The sequence below is a fragment of the Giraffa tippelskirchi genome, chromosome 12, assembly GCF_054371585.1.
Source record: "Giraffa tippelskirchi isolate mGirTip1 chromosome 12, T2T-mGirTip1v1.2.pri, whole genome shotgun sequence".
Lineage (NCBI taxonomy): Eukaryota > Metazoa > Chordata > Mammalia > Artiodactyla > Giraffidae > Giraffa > Giraffa tippelskirchi.
In genome coordinates, this window is record NC_137286.1 from 30,634,969 (window position 1) to 30,656,806 (window position 21,838).

General features: G+C 37.0%; 1 long non-coding RNA gene across 1 annotated transcript in view; it reads right to left on the reverse strand.

Moving 5' to 3' along the window:
* Window positions 1-10,326: 10,326 nt before the first annotated feature.
* LOC145530460 (uncharacterized) overlaps window positions 10,327-21,838 on the reverse strand; it is a 91,788-nt gene continuing 80,276 nt past the window's right edge. Inside the window, exon 2 of the long non-coding RNA XR_014071805.1 lies at window positions 10,327-12,093. This is a non-coding gene — a long non-coding RNA (uncharacterized LOC145530460). The remainder of the gene's footprint in view (window positions 12,094-21,838) is intronic.

Below are 21,838 nucleotides of genomic sequence, written 5' to 3' on the forward strand. Positions count from 1 at the left end.
TAGAACTGAGACTTTATCACATAGTACCAGGGCTAGAAATCAATTGGCTTTCCCTGATAGAAACAGAGTCCTCCTAAGTATCCTTCAGTTTAGTACAGAAAATGGTTAATCATTAAATGTTAATTGGCAAAAATACCTATTTGAAACTTCAAGGAAATTAAATGATTTATCCCACAATCTTTCACCAGACCTCCTCCCTAACTCCTATAACCTAAGACTTCAATTTTTTCTTTTCATCAGACAGTACTTTCAGGGAAGTCAAATGGGGAAAAAAAGGAACCTTCCAGATAAGTAGCCATAAGCATGTATTAAGCCCTCATGAAATCTGCCCTTGGTAGCTACGCTTTTCTCCACTTCTCTCACTGCATTTCACCTGAAACCATATCTAGAAGCATTCATAGTGTGTCCAGTGAAGGGCTCTATTTTTAAAGCTAGAAAGATGCATATTTGCTCCTTGGAAGCTTTATGATAAATTGACCTGAAAAATGAATTTCCTTTTTTGTAAAGTTTCTACCATTCAAGAAGGTAAAAATATACCTTATAATTGAGGAAAGAGTAGTATGGAGAAAATACAGGAAAAACATAATGACAGTCTGTATATTTATTTGCCTAATGTAGCAACCCAGTTCACCAGAGAAAAACGTAAACTCATCAAGAACTGTATCAGGGAGTATTCAAGCTAATTTGGATTTTATATTAGATATCACAGATGTTAAGTACACGCCCATCAGGTAATAATCTATTTAGGGAATAAACAACTTCAGTCTGTTTTTAAATATTTACATCTCTTATTTTATGCCTAAATATTGCCACAGAGCTAAAATAATTTATACAACTACAAACATTAAAATATTACCCGTGGATGTAATTCAAGCAAGTGTAAGTATCACCTGTCAGTTGGGTCTATGAAAACAAATTATAATTAAAACAAACTCAGATTAATTCAATTTCTTTAAAATTCTTTGCAAATACAGTACAGCTATTTGAGAAATGGAAACTAATTTGACTTCCATTACTCATAATTAGCATTTGTTAATAAGGCAAGAACTTTTTAAAAAGCTGTAACATCTCTGCTTACAAGAGTGAAAGAATTGGCTGTTATCATATTTTAAACACAATTGCTTAGTCTAAGAGACCTGCCTAATGTGACCCAGAATTATAAAATTTTTAAAACAATTTAGCCATGCTGCGTTGCAATGTCTGAAGAAAAACTTTCTTTTTGACCTCAAATAGGTGACCCAAAGACTATCAAAATCTGTCAACTGATTTTATGAAAGTTTGAACTTCAGGATAGTTTGAATACCTTCTCTGGTTTTTTGTGTGTGAAACAAATGTATAGACAGGACGAGTATATTCCTTTCCTTCAGTTTGGTAGTTGGGTAAGCTCTTCTGTCGGAGAAGGCAATGGCACCCCACTCCAGTACTCTTGCCTGGAAAATCCCATGGATGGAGGAGCCTGGTAGGCTGCAGTCCATGGGGTCGTTAAGAGTTGGACACGACTGAGCGACTTCACTTTCACTTTTCCCTTTCATGCACTGGAGAAGGACATGGCAACCCACTCCAGTATTCTTGCCTGGAGAATCCCAGGGACGGCGGAGCCTGGTGGGCTGCCGTCTATGGGGTCGCACAGAGTCGGACACGACTGAAGCGACTTAGCAGCAGCAGCAGCAGCAAGGTCTTCTGTACCTTCACAGAGCAACAAAACAGGAGTCATGGTGTACCTAACACCTGGTTAGAATTTAATTTCCACTTTACATTTATTTGAAGCAAAAAAAGTCTTTTCATAGGGCTTTCCCGGTGGCTCAGACAGTAAAGAATCTTGTCACGGACTTCCCTCATCTCCCCACTTGTTCCCTCACAGCACTCAGGAAACCCTGCTCACCATCTCTGCATTCAGCCATGCCACTCTCCCTCTCTCTGTTCAAAGGCTTTTGAAATCCTGTTCCTTAACAAAGATTCCCATGACTAAGACTAAAACTACAAAAGTGAGAAAGCTAATCTCTCTGCCCTTAATATTTTTTTCTCCCTGGCACGTTTCAACCATACAGTAAACCTACATTTGGGTTGGTGCTAGTAGCACTTTTATCATTGCTTGCAATAAAAACTAATTGCATAAATAATTAAATTAAAAATATATACACAGAATAAATAAATGTTTCATGAAAAGTATATAGTGACTTTTTAGGCTTCCGTCTAGTCAAAGCTACGGTTTTTCCAGTAGTCATGTATGGATGTGAGAGTTGGACTATAAAGAAAGCTGAGCATCGAAGAATTGATGTTTTTGAACTGTGGTGTTGGAGAACACTCTTGAAAGTCCCTCGGACTGCAAGGAGATCAAATCAGTCCATCCTAAAGGAAATCAGTCCTGAATATTTATTGAAAGGATTGATGCTGAAGCTGAAACTCCAATACTTTGGTCATCTGATGCGAAAAACTGACTCATTGGAAAAGACCCTGATGCTGGAAAAGATTGAAGTCAGGAGGAGAAGGGGATGACAGAGGATGAGATGGTCAGATGGCATCACTGATGCAATGGACATGAGTTTGAGTAGGCTCTGGGAGTTGGTGGTGAACAGGGAAGCCTGGCGTGCTGCAGTCCATGGGGTCGCAAAGAGTCAGACACGACTGAATGACTGAACTGAACTGAGGCTTTATATAACTGTGTCCTTTTGTACGTTATCCATGAAGGTTCTCTTCATTTGAGACACCTTGAAATCAGTGACATTATCATTTTGAAATAATTTTGGTGATCTATAGACAATGTTCATGTGATATAATAAACAGCATGATATAGAATTTGATCTAAATCTGTTCAGCACTGTATCCAAAAGTTTGTAGACTTAGAGCTAAATTTCATGTGCCAGTGAGTCTAAGTTTAAATAGACAGCAGCTGTTTCACTGACTACAATGAGTGTATTGTCACGAATAGTTTCAAAAAAAGTTACAAAATTACACCTATAAAGATCTATGTCAGTGAATTATGAAATTTAGGGTTTGAAAAGGAAGTCAAATATATTGATTCTCACATTTACCAGAAAATAAAATGTAGGTTGCTTTACTATAAATGAGAGTAAAAAAAAATTTAAGATGAGAGAAAGAGAATTTTAGGTGGCATTCCACAATATCCTTTGCATTTCAAATAAAGTATGGAATTAATTGCCCCATGACAATAATTTACAAATTATATTTTATCAAAAACCTTCCTAGAAGTTAAAGCTTATTATTGGTTTCCCAGGTGGCCCAGTGGTAAAGAATCCATTTGCCAATGCAGGGATCACAGGAAACTTAGGTTCAATCCCTAGGTCAGGAAGATCTCCTGGAGTAGGAAGTGGAAACCCACTCCAGTATTCTTGCCTGGAACATCCCGTGGATAGAGGAGCCTGGCAGGTTACAGTCCCTGGGTTCACAAAGAGCTGGACACAACTAAGCAACTGGGCACTACTGTCCCCCGACACCATGACACTGACACTTGTTTGTCTGCTGTACACAAGGCAGTGAAGTTGATTTGCATTTTGGAGACTCAATTTATCTTCAAATTTTTAAAGGAACAATCTACTAACAAATTACAAACTGAATGATGGTATTTTTCATGCCTTATCTGATTGAAGCTTCATAATAACTTAAAGCCAATAACTGAAACCAACCATCAAACAAACTAGAAAATGGGTTCAGAGAAGAGAAATGAATTGCCTAAAATTACATTTCATAAAAATAGTAGGGCTGGAATTTTTATCTAAGGTGTCTAGAAGTTGATTAATTAATCAAAAAAGTCAAGTAAGGTAAAAAAATCTTAAAAAAATTACTACATAAGTAGAAACAGATTGAGAGACTAACTCTGAACTGAAGTCAGTAAATAAATTAACTTAGGGTTTTCTGCCTAATTGGAGAGATCACTAATGTTTTCTATGTTTAGCAGAAAGAATGAAACAGATACCTCATACCAGAAAGACAAACTGTGGCAGAAAAAAAAAATGCATATATTCACCAGATATGGTGCTCTGTTTGCATCATCTTTCTTGGGACACAGGAAGACTACATTTTCACACATCCTTTTGGTTAGGTTGGGGTCGTGATTGATTGCTGAGACATTAGAATCACTTCCTGTGAATGGTAGAGTCACAATTGGTAGAGTATGGGTCTGTGAATGACTGTGTGAAGCAGATTACCTGCCAACAGGATAAATTATGATATGTGTATGCAATAAACATATATTTTGCTAAGTCATTAGGTTTTGGAATTATCTGATACAGTAGTATATTAGTTTCCTAGGACCAACATGACAAATTACCCCACATTTGGTAGTATCAAACAACAGAAATTTATTCCCTCACAGCTCCAGAGCCCAGAAATCCCAAATCAAGAGATTTTCAAATTTATGTCACCCCTTAAGACTCTAGAGTGACAGATTTTATTTCCCTGGGCTCCAAAATTACTATGGATGGTGACTGCAGCCATGAAATGAAAAGATGCTTGCTCCTTAGAAGAAAAGGTATGACAAATCTAGACAGCATATTAAAAAGCAGAGACATAACTTTGCCGACAGAATGGATATAGTCAAAGCTAGGGCTTCCCTGGTGGTTCAGACAGTAAAGAATCAGCCTGCAGATGTGGGAGATCTGGGTTTGATTCCTGGGTTGGAAAGATCCCCTGGGGGAGGGCATGTATCCAACTCCAGTATTCTTGCCTGGAGAATCCCCATGGACAGAGGACCCTGGAAGGCTACAGTCCATGGGGTCACAAAGAGTCTGACATGACTGAGTGACTAAGCACACACACGTGGTTATTCCAGTAGTCATGTATGGATGAGAGAGCTGGACTATAAAGAAGGCTGAGTGCCAAAGAATTGATGCTTTCAAATTGTGGTGCTGGAGAAGATTATTGAGAGTCCTTTGGATGCAAGGAGATTAAATCAGTCCATTCTAAAGGAAATAACCCTGAATATTCATTGGAAAGACTGATGCTGAAGCTGAAACTCCAATACTTTGGTCACTTGATGTGAAGAGCCTACTCATCTGGAAAAGACCCTGATGTTGGGACAGACTGAAAGCAAAAGGAGAACAGGGTAGCAGAAGATGAGATGATTAAATAGCATAACTGACTCAGTGGGAATGAATTTGAGCAAACGTTGGGAGAGATTGAAGGACAGGGAAACCTGTTATGCTGCAGTCCATGGAGTCACAAAGAGTAGGGCATGACTTAGCAACTAAACAACAACAAGACCCTGGAGAAGAGTCCTTCCTTGCCTCTTCCAGTTTTTGATAGCTACCAGGTATTCTTGGCATTTCTTGGTTTTTAAATGAATGATTCCAATCTCTACCTCTATTTTCACATTGATTTCTTCTTTGTATCTCTGTGTGTCTCACATTTTCCTTGTCTTTCCAATGATACCTGTCATTGGATTTAGGATCCACCATTCAACCCAATAAAAAACTTTCCAGGTGGCTCGGCAATAAAGAATCTGCCTTCAATACAGCAGATGTGGCAAGATCCACAGGTTTTATCTCTGGGTTCAGAAGATCCCTTGGAGAATGAAAAGACAACCCACTATAGTATTCTTGTCTGGGAATTCACATTGATAGAGGAGCCTGGTGGGCTAAATTCCATGGGGATCCAAGAGAGTCAGACATGACTAAATGGCAACAATTCAGCTCAATACCAGCATTTATCTTCTTCAACTAATTAAGCTGTGAAGTTACACTACCCATTTTTTTTCTAAGAAAAAGTGCTATCCAGATCAGAGGTCAACATGTGAACATTAAGAATTATATTTGTCATTGTTAAGATTCATTCTTAAAAAAAAAAAAAAAAAATTCATTCTTAATGATATTTGTTGCTGTTGTTCAGTCGCTCAGTTGTGTCAAACTCTGCAAAACCATGGAGTGCAACATGCCAGGCTTCCCTTTTCTTCACCATCTCTTGGAGCTTGCTCAAACCCATGTCCATTGAGTTGGTGATGCCATCCACCCATCTTGCCCTCTGTCATCTCCTCCTCTTCTTGCCTTCAATCTTTCCCAGCATCAGTGTCTTTTTCAATCAGTCGGCTCTTTGCATCAGGTGGCCAAAGTATTGGAGCCTCAGCTTCAGCAGTTTCAAAGTCTGGACAAACAGTGACTGGCTTCTGAAAAGTTGCTAAACTTCTATCTATATACTTATTGAACATTTTTGTTTGTTTGTTTCCCAGTGCATCCATATAGGAATAGCTTCTTTAATTTCACTAAACATCAAGGATCATAAAAACTAAAACACAGAAACAAGAATATATCAGAAGAAGCAATGGTGAAAAATCACACTGAGTCTGGATATTGAATCATAACACAGCATTGTCCACCAAATATATTTTACCATGACTCATGTCCCTAATACTACCCCATAAAAATAAGAGAAAAAAGAAGACAGTGTAAATTAGGATGCTACTATTTAACAGGGGGTTCTTGACTCAAACCGTAATCAATTACAAATAAATTAAAAGTCATTTCAGGTGGCCCAGTGGTAAAGAATCCTCCTGCCAATGCAAGAGACACGGGTTGAGTCCCTGGTCTGGGAAGATTCCACATGGCACAGGGCAACTAAGCCCATGCACTGCAACTACTGAACCTGTGATTTGGAGACTAAAACCTGCAACTACTGAAGCCCACATGCCCCAGAGTCCCTGCTCCGCTAGAGAAGCCACCATAAAGAAAAGCCCAGACACTGTAACACAACTAGAGAGTAGGCCCCACTAGCAGCAGCTAGAGAAAGACTGTGTGCAACAGCAAAGACCCAGAGCAGCCAGAAAGTAAACATTAATTATTTTTAAAAAGGCATTTAAGCAGGGATGTGCCAAATCATCTTATAAAAATCCTCAGCAAAAGAAAATATTTCAAGGACCTCATTATAATGTCTAAAATATTAAACATTTTACCTGCATATTCATTACCGATATTTCAACGAACATGAGCCCTATTGTAATTTATGCAAATTCATATGAATCTTAAATTGAACATTATTTGGATAAATGATTTGGGCTTATTATAAAGATATGGAATTAGGCATCAAATAGTAGAACTAAGTCACATTCTTATAAATATATTATGATCCAAATTTTCCTAAAGTCAACAGAAAGGAAGGACAATTAGCACATTATTGATATTCATGTTGATTTTATTCTAATTTCCAAAGCTATTAATTTTGTTTGTTAGTAATGCTTCGGCTAAAGGTTTTGGTCAAATAAAGTAAGTTTATAATATTTTTATTATGTATATATTACTACTTAAAAAAGTATGCTTAGTTGAGGATAGGATTGTAAATTGAAAAAACAAATACTTGAATAGCAACATTTTCTTCACTATTTTGACCATTAAAAAAAAAAAACCTTCATACTGCTCTGAACAGTAACTGGTAATCAAGTATATATAACATGATACGATAGCTAATATTTTTGCATTTCCTCTTATCTTATTTTCCATTTGACCTTAGTAAATAATTCATTTCCTGACTATTGTGTAAAGAATATATCAATCTGGTTAATAACAGGGTTGCAATTAGGTGTCTTCTGAACAATAACTTTTAATTTTCTCTGTTATTATCTCTCATCAAACCTTGAAATCTTGTTAAAATAAATATTTCTATTCATCTGGTTTTGGCTAGGGCCATAAGTTTATGTTTCTGATCATCTCCTTAGAGATGCCAATGCTGCTGGTTCATGGACTACACTTGGAATAGCAAAGCTGTAGTCACATTAGGGTAATATTCAATTTTCATTTTATTAAATTTATATTAACTACTATGATTACAGTGTTGTATAGTATTAACCTACCAAAACCTCTGAAAAAAAAATCACACAAGGAAAATAAAAGAACTTTAGAGTTCTTAAAATCTCTTTTTATATACCTTGAACATGTTTTGCATATCCAAACTGTGCAACAAACTAGTTCAAAAGCCAACACTTCTCAGCTACACTAACACTTCACAACTACATTCACACTTTGTCAACCACAGTATTTCCTTGCATCATCTCTCATTCCACAGCTATATGCTGCTTAAGTAATAATAAAGTCCCTCTGCACAAATGGAAAAATAGATTCTTAAAAGCATCTTTCTTAAGTTCCCACCAAAAGTTGCCACTTCTTTGAGATCATTATCCAAAACTAAGTTGGAGGAATATTTGCCCGATTCCCTGCCATGTAGGCACTCAGATTTACCTTAACATTGTCTGTTAAGCTCATCTATCCAAGAGGTCAGTTTTCAAAATGAGAAACTTGTTGGGAATCCCAGACTAACAATTCACCTGGAGAAATTACGGTCTTTGGAAAACATAAAAATTTTGTTTATTTTTACATATATATATATGTGCGTGTGTATGAACAGATACACACATATAAATTAACAAATAGGAAAAGCTTATAGAGTGACATTTTCTAAAAGAGGTGTCTTTTTGCATGCATGCTAAGTTGCTTCAGTCATGTCTGACTTTATGGACCATAGCTCACCTGGCTCCTCTTTCCATGGATTTCCAGCCAAGAATTCTGGAGTGGGTTGCCATGCCCTCCTCCAGGGGATCTTCCCAACCCAGGGACAGAACCATGTCTCCTATGTGTTCTGTGTTGGCAGGCAGGTTCTTTACCATTAGCGCCACCTGCGAAGCCCGTAATGTATCTTTATACAGGAAAACAATACGCTTACTTGGAGTTAGCATAGCATAATGGTCGAAGATATGTATATTGGAATCAGAGGGCCTTAGTGTCAACTTCAATTCTGCTATTCAGTAGCCAAGTGATGTAGAATACTTAACCATTCTAGATCTCAATTCTTTCACAACTGCTTCACTTCACAAATTTACATTAGTTTTGCTGCATAACAAAAGCCATAAGATCACTTATGCATAGAATAATAAGCATTATTTTCTTGCTCATAGGTCTGTGGGTTTGCAAGCTGACTGGGGGAGTGCATCTGTGATTAAGTCTATGTTAGCTTCACCTGCCTCATTCTGGGGCCTAAGTGTCATGGGCAGTGCTACCTTGAGGTATGTATTCCTCATAAAGGAATTCTGAAGCTTCTGGGGGTTAAGCAGCAAAATTTTTTGCTTCTTAAGGCACAGGTCTACATGATAACAATTTCACATTTGATTGGCCAAATCAAATAATATGCCAGACCCAACATCGAGGAGATGTGAAAGCAAACTACTCCTGAGGTAGTATGGAGAGAGGGAATACAATTAGCTCAACAGTAATCTAATCCTGCCTGCAACTTCTTGTGAGGGTTTGCTGAGATTTGGAGATTGTTTGCTGAAGCTGTTAGTCTACTCTAATAAGGACTATATGTATATAAATATGTATATATATGTTACATATATATGTATATATATATATATATATATAACAATTAAGCATGTCTGAATCATGGTTCCACAGTTTACTAACTGCAAAGCATTGGGAAAGTTGTTTAACATGTTCCTTCCTCTATTGAATGAGAATACTATCAGAACTACTTCACAAGGTTGCATGAGGATTAAATATATCATGTAATGTTTTCAGAATGATACCAAAAACACATTAAGAGCTTAAAATGGCAGTTATTGAGTTACATTGCCGTTAATGATTTAAACAGCTGAAGAGTTAATGAGTTAAATAGTTAAATAGCTGAAGATATACAATTCATGAGGCCACTCCCAAAATCCTTCTTACTTCAATGAAATGACTATGATAAAATTTTTATGTGATAACAAGGGATTGAAGCAAACCCTACTAGTAGTCACGTAAATACAGAAAGGGTAAATTATAGTAGTATAAGACCACATTTCAATATTATATCTGGGACTTTAATAAACTGCAGAGAAAAAGCATACAAAAGAAATTCTAAGCTTGTTATAAAAATGATTAAGGGGAGGGAATGTCTTAGATTTCAAGCCATAGTTGAAAAGCCACTCAAAAGAAAAATTATAACATGTAACAAAAAATGTATCATGAAAACTTGAAAAGAAATGTGTTTGGTCCTAGAATATAACTTTTTACTAACTCCACCACCCCACCTTAACTACAATTTGTTTGGGATCTTCAGTATTAAGAAAAATGTAAGTGTGTGTAGATGTCCATAGAATTGCTGAAAAGTAAAAGTGAATGTAAAGATAGAGCGGGTAGTTTATCACAGGACACTTACCCTAAATCAAGAGCAAATTAAACATTATTGTGGAAGTGTGAAATTTCCATAATAATTTAACAAATTACCACCAGCATAATTTCATATGCATTTTAAAGAGACATTTATCATCAAGTTACAAATGCCTTATTTCATTTAATTAAAACAAAGCTGAATACATTTTATGACAGAAATTTTTACCAAGAAGCAATATATTCCAAAATCAAATTTATTATGTTTAAAAACTAGTGACCTGATTTTAGGGAAGGAGAAATTAACTCATTTCCTTTTATACTTTTCTCCAATTTCAACTTCATTGTTAAAACTTGAAAAATTATCAGGAATTTCTACCTCATGGTGATGTATACTTTGAGTAGGGCATTTCACATTTTGTTTGATTTGCAGATACATCAAGAAAAAAAAATTTGTCAAATGTTGATTTAAAGTATCTACTTGCCAATTTTGGAAATGGAACTAATCTAAGCATTATAGAAACCAAAAAAATAAATGTCATTTTAGCTGTAAATTTCCAAGAATGTCTCGATTTTATGAGGTTATTTGTTTTGTTTAGTTTTGTTTTAGTGAACCCATTTCTCAACATAAAAGACAATTAGAGATCATCACTTCCCTTAGATGATCTTATATAGCATTAGGCTTTAAATAAAACCAATATGCCCATGACTTCCAAATGCATATCTCTATCCCTGACTGTATCAGTCAATTTTTTAGGAATAACAACTATAATATCTCAGTAGCTCTCAGCAACATTTATTTCTTGTGTCACTCTCAAGTGCTTCAACTTTGATGAGCTTGAGTAAGGGCACCTCAGTGTCATCTCACCTCAGAACCCAGATTTGAAGATCAGAAAAACACTGGGACATGCTACTCTCACAGATGAGGTAGGAGAAAGCAACCAAACTAAAAATGTTAGCACACTTAAAACTTTTGCTCAGACACAGCAACTTTCAAGTTTACATTCTATTGGCCAAAGACATTCACAAAGCCAAACCCAAAGTAATAAGACAAGAAGTATGTCCTGCTTATAAAGAAACATGACAAAGGAGAAAGACAAATTCCTGTGAACTAATAATTCCATCTACAACACTACCCTCTGAACTCAAGGTTCAAATGTGTACGGGAGCTAAATGCTAACTCCAGTTGGATGTCGAATAAACACCTCACCCTTGCCACATCCAGAATGAACCTTTGATTTCCAGGTTCTGGCAATGTCCTCCCTGTCCAAGCTGCAATCTTCTGACCTGTCTTTACTGTTTCAGTAAATGGCACCATCATCAAGTCTACATATTTCTGACTACCACCCCTTAGCAGCCTGTCCTTTTAAGTTTCTCCTTTTAGCAAGACTGATAATGAAGGTCTCCTTTATTATAGACCCAAGTTTGGGAACTAGACTGTTTATTACATTGGAGGGAAAGTAATTTTTACATATTTTTCAATCTTTGTATTATGAACATTTTCAGATACACACAAAGTAGAGGCAATAATATAATGAATTCCATGTACTTAACTTCAACAAGTATCAAACTCATGACTAATCTTGTTTCACCTGAACCTCATTTGCTCCCACCCAACACCTCTTCAAATGATTTTTAAGCTAATTTCAGATATCATACTACTTAATCATTGATATTACAATATACAGAGAGAAGTGTTTTTAAATCATAAAATAAATCACTTCGTGCTCTTGTGTTAAAGTCTACCCTAGGTTCCCATCACTGTTGAAATAAAATCCAAATCCCCTGATACCATTACCATCAGTCCATATCTACCTCTCTAAACCATTTTCCCTCTTGCTGCCATCACCTTCATCCAAAAGGCTTTGACACTCTGGAATTTCTACTCACCCAGCTTTTCCTTCGTCTCCAAAACTCTCCCACACAATCTTCATGTAGTTATCCCCTTCTTGTTATTTAGAGCTCAGCTTAAATACTAACTTCTCAGAAGGACACTCCCCAACAGTCACTGTGAAAAAACCACCGAGACACTCTATCAGAAAACCTTACTTTTTTTCATAATACGTATCATGATGCTGGCTATTTTTAACCTGTGTGTGCTTAGTGGCTCAGTCATGTCCAACTCTTTGCGACCCCATGGACTGTAGACCGCCACACTCTTGTGTCCGTGGGGATTCTCCAGTCAAGAATACAGGAGTGGGTTGCCATGACCTCCTCCACGGGATCTTCCCAACCCAGGGATCGAGCCCAGGTCTCCTGCACTGCAGGCGGATTCTTTACCCTATGAACCATCAGGGAAGCCCAAGAATACTGGAGTGGATAGCCTATCCCTTCTCCAGGGGATATTCCTGGCCCAGGAATCAAACCAAGGTCTCTTGCTTTGCAGGCAGATTATTTACCAGTTGAGCTATTTTTAGCTTATTACCTGCTAGCTGTTCACTCTACTAGATATTGCAAGTGGGAGAGCTGGTATTTTTTGCTACTATATCCTTATGTAAAGAACAACTATTCCTTTTCATAGCATGTGCTCAATAGATACTTGTTAAATGAATAGGCTAGTGAGTTTTCTATTACATGGACCAAAAGTCTCAGTATTTGTACTAATGAACTAAATCAACTTCACTAAGTCATATAGTTTCTGGGACAATATGGTCCTGTCCAAGGTTTAGAGTTACATACAATAAGAACCAGGGGTTTCCCCAATGGCTCAGTAGGTAAAGAATCTGCCTGAAACGCAGGAGACACAGGGTACGTGGGTTAGATCCCTGGGTTGGGAAGATCCCCTGGAGAAGGAAATGGCAAGAAACGGAATTTCAGAAAAACATCTACTTCTGCTTCATTGACTATGTGAAAGCCTGTGACTGTGTAGATCACAACAAACTGTGGAAAATTCTTCAAGAGATGGGAATACCAGACCATCTTATCTGCCTCCTGAGAACCTGTATGCGGATCAAGAAGCAACAGTTAGAACCTTATGTGGAAAAACTGACTAGTTCAAAATTGAGAAAGGAGTACAACAAGGCTGTATATTGTCACTCTGTTTATTTAACTTATATGCAGAGTACATCATGCGAAATGCCGGCTGGATGAATCCCAAGCTGGAATTGAGATTGCTGGAGAAATATCAATAATCTCAGATATGCATATGATACCACTCTAAAGGCAGAAAGTGAAGAGGAACTAAAGAGTCTCTTGATGATGTTAAAAGAAGAGAATGAAAAAGCTAGCTTAAAATTTAATATTCAAAAAACTAAGAACATGGCATCCAGTCCCATCACTCCATGGCAAATAGATGGGGGAAAAGTGGAAGCAGTGACAGGTTTTATTTTCCTGGGCTTCAAAATCACTGCAGATTGTAACTGCAGCCATCAAATTAAGACACTTGCTCCTTGGAAGAAAAGCTATGACAACCTACATAGCATATTAAAAAGCAGAGATGTCACTTTGCTGACAAGGTCCATATCATCAAAGCTATGGTTTTTCCATAGTCATGTGTGGATGTGAAAGTTGGACCATAAGAAGGCTGTATGCCAAGGAATTGATGTTTTTGATATTTGGTGTTAGAGAAGACTCTTGGGAGTCCCTTGGACTGCAATAAGATCAAACCAGTCAACCCTAAAGGAAACCAACCCTGAATATTCATTGGAAGGACTAATGCTGAAGCTGAAGCTCCAATACTTTGGCCACCTGATGCAAAGAGCTGAGTCATCAGAAAAGACCCTGATGCTGGGAAAGACTGAAGGCAAAAGGAGAAGAGAGAGCTGAGGATGAGATGGTTGAATGGCATCACCAACTCGATGGACATGAATTCTGAGCAAACTCTGGGAGTTAGTGAAGGACAGGGAAGCCTGGCACGCTGCAGTCCACTGGGTAACAAATAGTTGGAACTGACTTAGCAACTGAACAAGAATAACAAAAACAAGAACAACAGAAGTAGGGGAGTGCTATTCTGCTTTTTTAAGATTAAATACGTTGATATGTCTTTGTCCTATTTGAGTGAAGAATGAGGTATTAGAGCTGGATTAGGGAATGCACAGTAAACTGAAGAACAGGAAAACATTTGAAATGCCTCTTGTAACACAATTTAAGACAGTTTGGACATAAAAGTTAAAGATCAAATGTTTACATTTTTGTTTTTGAGCCCTTCAGATATAAACTCAGCTCTACCATATCCAATAACTTTCTATGGACATTGGCCTTTTGTCAGCCTACTTCTCAACATGAAACCACTGTGAATTATCCTCTCTAATGAATCCTTGATCAAATTTGAATTGGAATATACCAATGATTAAATAAAATATATAAGCAATAAGTAGAAGGCAGCACACAGGAGGGCTAATGATGAAAGGTTTTGCTATCAAAACCACCTCTTGGGGTGCCATTGGATGGTGAATGATGAGTAAATCTTGTTAATTTTTCAGTTTCCTCTATACAAATAACAACTGATATGGTAGTGTGCCATCTTTGCAAATGCTGTCACTTCCCCATATTCCAGAAGATTGCTTCATTTAAGCTCCTTGAGAGGAATTCAGGAACCATCATTGGTTAAGGATACCTTATAATCAAAAAGTCATTACCTAGAACTAAAAACTCATTATCTAGAAAGGATTTTAATTAAAAACAAAGTTCCTTTCTACCCATTTGAAACAGAGTAAGAACTTTCCAAAAATCATTTTCAAGTGGATAAAATGACAGAGAGGAAATAAACTGCTCTTTTCATCCAAACATGACAGTAGAGAGAATTGCCCCCTCTCCCCCAAATCTGGCTTGTGCAGATAAACTTAGCATATTCCAAAGAAATAAAGGACAAACTTGATGCCATTTGCCAGTTTCCTCATCTTCCCCTGTTTTATACTTTACTAACATGAAGATGAGTTATTAGGACGGATTTTATGTCAGGAAGAGTACTCAATCACTATAATGGCAAGCCTAGTGTTGAGGGGCCATATTTATAAACTCAGCTATGCAAAATCATAATTTTCTTTATTTTCTATAATTCAACCTAATTTCAGTCTTAATCCCATTCTTCCCAGGAGGAAATAAAAAGCATTACTTCGCTAATTCAAGGTACACTCAAGGATTCCTCCTACCCTTCCCTTTCTTCCTGGTATTGTGTCTAAACAAAATAGTTAATTTTTGTAGGAGGTATCATGGGAGATGGTATGTTGTCCTCAGTCACCATCTGCCTATAGTGACAACCACCAAAGTGTGTCCTTCAGGCTAGTTTGTGGATTGAAATCCTCACAAGGGCATCATCTCATTTGAGGGGTCAAAGTCTCATGTGATCTCATTATATGATCCATGGCACATAGTTGCTGCAAGTATCCTACAATTTTTTTGATTCACAATGCCAGTATCATAAAAAATAAAAAAATCTGTCATACTATAAGTATTGGTGCATGGAGAATCCATTTAGCCTGTTCATTTCTATATTCTCTTATGCCAAGGAGGCATATGGAACCTTGGCAGAACAGGTTGTACTTAATTTCAGATCCCTAAAATTATGAAGAGATTTTACATTGTCCTCATTAGTTTAGGATCAACTCAAGTGAGAGGAAGAGGTAAGAAAACCATGTCAACACTTTGATTGCTAAACGCCTTACTGCAGCTTTAAGAATCTTTCTCTTGGCTGGAGCGGGTACTGGAAAAGAACTGCTTCTGTGAGATCAGGTATTTTTTCCCCAATTTTGTTGTTTATTCATGCACCCTAGAGCCTGTGCTCTGGGACAAGAGAAGCCACAGCAACAAAAAGGCAATGCATAATAAGAGAGGAGCCCCCACTCACTGCAACTAGAAAAAAGTCCATACAGGAACAAAGACCTGGAACATCTAAAAATAAACGAATACATAAATAAAAATTTAAAGATATATAAAAGCCAAGAATGTTAAGCCCATGTCTTTGTTCTTCTGTTCTCTAAAGACTATCATCCCCTAAACAATGGGTACTTCCTATCTAGCTACCTAGAGTGAGAAAGAAAATTGCCTCAGTCTACAAGGAAACTTAATATTTAACACATAAATTTTGTAATATTAGCTTTCAACAGTAATAAATTTTTCAAAATTAATCATTTCACTAATGACAGTTTAGTATTAGCCCTTAGGTAATGTTATAAAATTAACCGCACAATTGCACTCATTTCATAAGCTATCAAGGTAATGCTCAAAATCCTTCAAGCTAGGCTTCAACAGTATGTGAACCAAGAACTTCCAGATGTACAAGCTGGATTTAGAAAAGGCAGAGGAACCAGAGGTCAAATTGCCAACATCTGTTGGATCATAGAAAAAGCAAGAGAATTCCAGTAAAACATCTGCTTCTGCTTCTTTGACTACATGAAAGCCTTTGACTGTGTGGAGCACAACAAACTGTGGAAAATTCTGAAAGACATGGGAATACCAGACCACCTTACTTGCCTACTGAGAAACCTTTATGCAGGTTATGAAGCAACAGTTAGAACCGGACATGGAACACTGGACTGGTTCAAAATTGGGACAGGAGTATGTCAAGGTTCTGTATTGTCACCCTACTTAACTTATATGCAGGGTACATTATGCAAAATGCTGGGCTGGAGGAAGCTAAAGCTGTAATCAAGATTGCCAGGAGAAATATCAATAACCTCAGATATGCAGATGACACTACCCTAATGGTAGAAAGCGAGGAGGAATTTAAGATCCTCTTGTTGAGGAAAAGAGAAAAGCATGAAAAAAGCTGGCTTAAAACTCAACATTCAAAAAACTAAGATCATGGCATCCAGTCCCATCACTTGGATGGCAAATAGATGGGGGAAACAATGAAAACAGTGACACGTTTGACTTTCTTGGGCTTCAAAATCACTGCAGACAGTGACTGCAGCTGTGAAATTAAAAGATGCTTTCTCCTTGGAAGAAAAGTTATGACAAAACTAGACAACGTATTAAAAAGCAGAGACATTACTTTGTTGACAAAGGTCCTTATAGTCAAAGCTAAGATTTTTCCAGTAGTTGTGTATGGATGTGAGAGTTGGACCATGAAGAAGGATGAGTGCTGAAAAATTGATGCTTTCAAACTTTGGTGCTGGAGAGGACTCTTGAGAGTCCCTTGAACAGCAAGGATATCAAACCATTTAATCCCAAAGGAAATCAACCCTGAATGTTCATTGGAAGGACTGATGCTGAAGCTCCAATACTTTGGTCACCTGATGCAAATAGCCGACTCACTGGAAAAGACCCTGATGCTGGGGAAGATTGAGGGCATGAGGAGAAGGGGACAACAGAGGATGAGATGGTTGGATGGCATCATCAACTCAATGGACATGAATTTGAACAGACTCTGGGAGATAGTGAAGGACAAGGAAAGCTTGTGTGCTGCAGTCCATGGGGTTGCAGAGTCAGACTGGACTGAGCGGCTGAACAAAAATAAGGATATAGTTTGAATTTACTTCAGGTAGGATTTTTCTTTTTTTTATATGGGAAAAAATTGTTGCTAATTTAAAACCTGTCACACAAAAGCTTTGTACTATATTTGTATAAGAGTAAATGTGGGCCTATAAGAATTTAGTCTTGAATGCAATTGATGCAATTGATTTTTTTTTTTTGGCAGAATGGAAAGTATTTGAAAGTGGAAATGAGGAATCTTACTATTTTCCCATGATTATCAGTCATATTTAGTCCTAAATAACTCACTCATTCAAATATTTTAACTGAAACTTAGAATTATTCAGAATATTGTAGCCAAAGCAATTATCAAAGCTGTTTCATAGCAATTATAATTTTATAGACTAACCAGCACAAGCCATTGTGTTCCTTGCCATAGAGAACCCAAAAACTGAAGACAAAAACCATCTTGTGAATTTGTAATAAAAGTTATTTAATGGGACACTGTAAAAGCAATGCTAAGGGGAAGGTTCATAGAAATACAGGCGTACCTCAAGAAACAAGAAAAAAAATCAAATAAATAAACTAACTCTACATCTAAAGCAACTAGAGAAGGAAGAAATGAAGAACCTCAGGGTTAGTAGAAGGAAAGAAATCTTAAAAATTAGGGCAGAAATAAATGCAAAAGAAACTCAAGAGACCATAGCAAAAATCAACAAAACTAAAAGCTGGTTTTTCGAGAAGATAAACAAAATTGACAAGCTATTAGCCAGACTCATCAAGAAACAAAGGGAGAAGAATCAGAACAACAAAATTAGAAATGAAAATGGAGAGATCACAACAGACTACATGAAATACAAAGGATCATAAGAGACTACTACCAACAGCTATATGCCAATAAAATGGACAACTTGGAAGAAATGGACAAATTCTTAGAAAAGTATAACTTTCCAAAACTGAACCAGGAAGAAATAGAAGCTCTTAACAGACCCGTCACAAGCACGGAAATCGAAACTGTAATCAGAAATCTTCCAGCAAACAAAAGCCCAGGACCAGATGGCTTCACAGCGGAATTCTACCAAAAATTTAGAGAAGAGCTAACACCTATCCTACTCAAACTCTTCCAGAAAATTGCAGAAGATGGTAAACTTCCAAACTCATTCTATGAGGCCACCATCACCCTAATTCCAAAACCAGACAAAGATGTCACAAAAAAAGAAAACTACAGGCCAATATCACTGATGAACATAGATGCAAAAATCATTAATAAAATTCTAGCAAACAGAATCCAACATCATATTAAAAAGATCATACATCATGACCAAGTGGGCTTTATCCCAGGAATGCAAGGTTTTTTTAACATCCGCAATTCAATCAATGTAATACACCACATTAACAAATTGAAAGATAAAAACCATATGATTACCTCAATAGATGCAGAAAAAGCCTTTGACAAAATTCAACATCCATTTATGATAAAAACCCTCCAGAAAGCAGGAATAGAAGGAACATACCTCAACATAATAAAAGTTATATATGACAAACCCATAGCAAACATTATCCTCAATGGTGAAAAATTGAAAGCATTTCCCCTAAAGTCAGGAACAAGGCAAGGATGCCCACTTTCACCACTACTATTCAACATAGTTTTGGAAGTTTTGGCCACAGCAATCAGAGCTGAAAAAGAAATAAAAGGAATACAGATAGGAAAAGAAGAAGTAAAACTCTCACTGTTTGCAGATGACATGATCCTCTACATAGAAAACCCTAAAGATTCTACCAGAAAATTACTAGAGCTAATCAATGAATATAGTAAAGTTGCAGGATATAAAATTAACACACAGAAATCCCTTGCATTCCTGTACTCCAATAATGAGAAAACAGAAAGAGAAATTAAGGAAACAATACCATTCACCATTGCAACAGAAAGAATAAAATACTTACGAATATATCTACTTAAGAAACAAAAGACTTATATATAGAAAACTATAAAACACTGATGAAAGAAATCAAAGAGGACACAAACAGATGGAGAAATATACCGTGTTCATGGATTGGAAGAATTAATATAGTGAAAATGAGTATACTACCCAAAGCAATCTATAAATTCAATGCAATCCCTATCAAGCTACAAATGGTATTTCTCACAGAACTAGAACAAATCATTTCACAATTTGTATGGAAATATAAGAAACCTCGAATAGCCAAAGCAATCTTGAGGAAGAAGAATGGAACTGGAGGAATCAACCTGCCTGACTTCAGGCTCTACTACAAAGCCACAGTCATCAAGACAGTATGGTACTGGCACAAAGATAGAAATATAGATCAATGGAACAAAATAGAAAGCCCAGAGATAAATCCACGCACCTATGGACACCTTATCTTTGACAAAGGAGGCAAGAATATACAATGCAGAAAAGACAATCTCTTTAACAAGTGGTGCTGGGAAAACTGGTCAACCACTTGTAAAAGAATGAAACCAGAACACTTTCTAACACCATACACAAAAATAAACTCAAAATGGATTAAAGTTCTAAATGTAAGACCAGAAACTATAAAACTCCTAGAGGAAAACATAGGCAAAACACTCTCCGACATAAATCACAGCACGATCCTCCATGACCCACCTCCCAGAATATTGGAAATAAAAGCAAAAATAAACAAATGGGACCTAATTAAAATTAAAAGCTTTTGCACAACAAAGGAAACTATAAGCAAGGTGAAAAGACAGCCTTCAGAATGGGAGAAAATAATAGTAAATGAAGCAACAGACAAACAATTAATCTCAAAAATATACAAGCAACTCCTGAAGCTGAATTCCAGAAAAATAACAACCCAATCAAAAAATGGGCCAAAGAACTAAACAGACATTTCTCCAAAGAAGACATACAGATAGCTAACAAACACATGAAAAGATGCTCAACATCACTCATTATTAGAGAAATGCAAATCAAAACCACAATGAGGTACCATTTCACACCAGTCAGAATGGCTGCTATCCAAAAGTCTACAAGCAATAAATGCTGGAGAGGGTGTGGAGAAAAGGGAACCCTATTACACTGTTGCTGGGAATGGAAACTAGTACAGCCACTATGGAGAACAGTGTGGAGATTCCTTAAAAAACTGAGAATAGAACTGCCATATGACCCAGCAATCCCACTGCTGGGCATACACACTGACAAAACCAGAATTGAAAGAGACACGTGTACCCCAATGTTCATCGCAGCACTGTTTATAATAGCCAGGACATGGAAGCAACCTAGATGTCCATCAGCAGACAAATGGATAAGGAAGCTGTGGTACATATACACAATGGAATATTACTCAGCCATTAAAAAGAATACATTTGAATTGGTTCTATTGAGATGGATGAAACTGGAGCCCATTATACAGAGTGAAGTAAGCCAGAAAGAAAAACACCAATAGAGTATACTAATGCATATATATGGAATTTGAAAGATGGTAATGATAACCCTATATGCGAGACAGAATAAGAGACACAGATGCATAGAACAGTCTTATGGACTCTGAGGGGGAAGGTGAGGGTGGGACGTTCTGGGACAATAGCATTGAAACATGTATATTATCATATGTGGGGCCGAACACCATTCCAGATTCGATGCATGGGAGGGGTGCTCAGGGCTGGGGCAATGGGATGACCCAGAGGGATGGGATGGGGAGGGAGGTGGGAGGGAGTTTCGGGATGGGGGGCACATGTAAACCCATGGCTGATTCATGTCAATGTATGGCAAAAACCACTACAATATTGTAAAGTAATTAGCCCCCAACTAAAATAAATAAATTTATTAAAAATGAAAAAAAAAGTTATCTAGTATATAGTAAGGACTAGTCAGAATTTTGTTGAATTATAATTTTCAGGGTGGCTTTTGGGCTCAATATTTTGCTTTCTTTTTTCATTTCAGTGATAAGCAATTAGACTCAGAAAAGTTAAATTATTTACTTGAGGTCATAAGTTACACAGAGAAGGCAGTGGCAGCTCACTCCAGTACTGTTGCCTGGAGAATCCCATGGATGGAGCAGCCTGGTAGGCTACAGTCCATGGGGTCACTAGGAGTCGGACACAACTGAAGTGACTTAGCAGCAGCAGCAGCAGCAGCATAATCACAGATATTAAAACTCAGAGCTAGAGCTATATGTTTTAAATGATAATGCAATGATTTTCCTTCCTCAGAATTACAGTAAGCAAAGCTTGAATGAAAGTTTTACTACGTAGAGATACACTACACATTAGCAGTGCAACTTAATTAAAAACTCAAAAAAACTGTGATGGGGCTCATAGATTGTAATTTGCTAGAGCTTCAAATACAGATTGCTTTATTTTCTGAGTAATGTGTTATTCTAGAATATTTTAAAAGAAATATAGTCTATTCTTAATAATTCTT